This window comes from Epinephelus moara, chromosome 20 (assembly GCF_006386435.1).
Source record: "Epinephelus moara isolate mb chromosome 20, YSFRI_EMoa_1.0, whole genome shotgun sequence".
Classification (NCBI taxonomy): Eukaryota; Metazoa; Chordata; class Actinopteri; order Perciformes; family Serranidae; genus Epinephelus; species Epinephelus moara.
Genome location: NC_065525.1, coordinates 24,579,971 through 24,583,468, shown reverse-complemented (window position 1 = coordinate 24,583,468; position 3,498 = coordinate 24,579,971). Strand labels below are relative to the sequence as shown.

Sequence of the window (3,498 nt, the reverse complement as noted above, 5' to 3'; positions counted from 1 at the left end):
CTGATCAGGATGCCTCCTGGGCACCTCCCACTGGAGGTTTTCCAGGCACGTCCCACTGGTAGGAGGCCCCGGGGCAGACCCAGAACACGCTGGAGGGACTACATATCTCGTCTGGCCTGGGAACACCTTGGGGTCCCCCAGGAGGAGCTGGAAAACGTTGCAGGGGAGAGGGACGTCTGGGGTGCTTTGCTTGGATGGACTGTCTTGTGTTTTTGTCTTTTGCTCCCATTGCATGTATCTTAGCAGCCAACCGATCAAGTCAAACTCCTTAATTCTAACGTGGCTCGTTGGTCTAGGGGTATGATTCTCGCTTCGGGTGCGAGAGGTCCCGGGTTCAAATCCCGGACGAGCCCTTTCTGAGAATGGTTTATGAGTCTCAAAGGTAGATTCTGATTCTTTGCATGATTAAAAGAAAGAGCCCTTTGCTCTGAGCAACCGTTGGGAATATTCAAACAATATTCTGAGATGTCTGAAATGCACGGCAGGTTCATCAGCGTGGGTCCTTATCTGTCAGAGGGAAAAAAAATAGATGGGGGTATTTATCTCTGAGAGGATTTCTGCTTTGATACTCCTTTGCAATAAATCTGTCTTCAGCCTTCAAAGGGACAATACAGTCTCTGTGGAACATATTCTGTCAGCGTGACGCCTAAAAACCTTCATACAGGCTTTGTCTGACTCACTGACTTAGTGTCTTTAATTGCTTCCCCAATCTTTGTGTGATAAAGTAAGTGAGATTCTTTCAGCCGTTCGTTTTTATAATCAACTACCCTCATTGTCGTGTCCAGGCATTATACCGAGCAGGTATTTTACTAATGTCAGGAACACAGAGGAAGCAGCATTGCAAATCAATCATCTCTATTCTCTGCAAACAGAATCACTTTCCAAAGAACAAAGGAAAGGAGAGCCAATCGCAGGTTTGGCACACACTGTGATGAAGGGCAGATATTCAAGAAACACGCATTGGATTTAGGTTAGCTAATTACTTTTCAAATTGACCCATTTATCTTAATCTGAAAGGCGCCAAGATAAGACGACTGTATTACTAAGCAGTGCGGAGAGATCCTTTGTTATGGGTGGACAATGTGTGGATCCACCTACACTTTGATAACACATTATAATTGTATGAGATGAAAGCGTGACACATAAATTGACCTGCAGTAGTCAGTATTATCATTAAAATTCAGCTTTAAAGGTTTCATCATCCCCATTATTAGGCTCCTACACCTGTAAACTCCTTGTATACAAGAGTTTCAACAAGAATTTGTTTACATCAAAGTATATAGTACACAGGCTACTTTATTTTATTTATAGCATTTTGCTCAAATGTGTTTATATCTATTAATATTCAGTAAAATCTGGATGTTGCCTGAGCAACCCATGAAGCATCTTAGAAGTCAGAACAAAATGTAACTGATTTTTTGATGTTTTGAGATGTTTACATGTTTAAATCTGGTGATGACTGACAGGTGAGAGAAATGAGACCATTAACTGACAACAAAAGGATTATTTTTCCCGGCTCTGCCAATTTACTATACTATTCAGTTTGCTACATTTCAATCATATTTGAATACTGCAAAGGCGAACCCATAATCACTGAGCTTCATTTAGCACAGGTTGGATTCTTTAAAGAAAAACATGTGCAACACATTTACTGTGTCAGGCTTTTCACATTTTTGTTTTCTTTCTGACAGATCTTGTATTAGAATCCACACAAGATGTGTTACAGAGGTAGCGCTACTCTTAATGTCTGCACAGTAATTTTGGAGCTGTTTGGCAGAGGCAAACTCAGCTAGGCTAAACGAAACAGTCTCAGTCAACTAAGTTGTGCTATATTTCAAAGGTCAGAATTCACATTTCTGTGAAGGACAAAATGCTATTGGCAAGAAGGGACAGTTTATCCCAAATCATACATATTTTTCCTCTTATCAGTAGTGCTATTTATCAGTCTAGATTGTTTTGGTGTGAGTTGCCGAGTGTTGGAGATATCAGTCATAGCGATGTCTGCTTTCTCTTGAATATAATTGAACTAGATGGCACTCGGCTCGTGGTGCTCAAAGCGCCCAAAAATACATTTGAAAAACTTAACAGCAATGTCTCTTTCCAGAAATCATGACCCAGTTACTCAAGATACTTCACAGACTTTGCTGTGAACAGGTTCATGTAACAATTTCTTTCTGCAGAGCTACACCCGCTAACCGTATCACTGTACAGGAACAAGCATGCATCGACTGCTTGCTCCTTTAGCACCATTGAGCTAGCTAGCGTTACAGCTCAGCAAGAAGGACAGCATTAATGTCTACATCTCAAGCTGTCATGACAACCTGGGATCATTCAGAGGTCGTCGAAATCCGGCACTTGGGCAGTGACTTGCGGCATCAGATACTGCCGAAAAAGCTGTCCTTTAACGTCGGCATGATACACAGCCAGTCGCCATTCAGTTTAGCAGCATCAGGGGAGAAATGCGGCGGGACATGAGCAAAAGTTAAGGCGGGGAAAGTCCAAGTAGGGCAGGTGGGAGGGGTGGTGGATGGGTCCAACAAACACCGAACTTCCCGAACCCTAACTCCAAACTCTGTTGTTTTTTCCTAAACCTAACCACGTGTTTTTGTTGCTTAAAACCAACCACATGCATTAGTTGTTGTTGAAAAAAACATAAATTTCCGGTGTTATACCAACGTAGTGCGTTTATTTTAAAGGAGACTGTATGTAAATGGTAAATTTCTTGTGAGAATGGAAGTGTATCTTGAACAGACGTTGCGCTAGACTTTTTCCTCGCCGGTCATTTTGACCAACAGGGTCATAAAAATCCGGTCATAATCTATTTTTACTGGTCATTTTAATTTTCGTTTTTAAATGATAATAAAGATATTCAAAGACATTTAGTTTTCATTGTTCGTTTTAATAAATCCAACAAGCAAGTTATAAAGTGTGCATTAATAAGGACATGAACGAAAAGATGAACAGACATCCACACAATTTTCAAAATAAAATAACAGCATGCACTGAGGAACGTGAGGAGAAAATACCATGTTTATAATTTAAAATAACACAACAGTGCATAACCGAACACATTTTTCAATACCCTAATCACTTCATTACAATTTTAATTTTGTGTCACCGAGCCTACAGGCCTAACTACATAAATAAAATGGTCTGGTGTGTCCAGGCCGTTATGTCAACAACGCTATATGCAGCAGATGAATGACTTTTTCTCTGCAATGTGAAAACGGCAGCCACTTAAACCACTGACTGTGCACTCCGCCGCCAAGTGGGCAGGGGTGGTAATTGCAACCGGTCAAAATGACCGACGGCCTTCAGATTTTCCGGTCATTGTTGTAAAAAGCCGGTCAATGACCGAGAATATCCGGTTAACATGACCCCTGATCTTGAAAGAAGACAATGCATGTAACAGGCAGAACTTGACACGGCGTCCCAAAATGTCAACAACCAATGCACCCAGGGTGCCTTTCAATTAAAAGTCCATGACCAAACATCGAC

General features: G+C 41.4%; 1 non-coding gene across 1 annotated transcript; it reads left to right on the top strand.

The window, feature by feature from the left end:
• The first annotated feature begins 281 nt into the window (after positions 1 to 281).
• Positions 282 to 353, top strand: trnap-cgg (transfer RNA proline (anticodon CGG)). Its single transcript has one exon. It is a non-coding gene; the product is annotated as a tRNA-Pro (tRNA).
• The last annotated feature ends 3,145 nt before the right edge of the window (positions 354 to 3,498 follow it).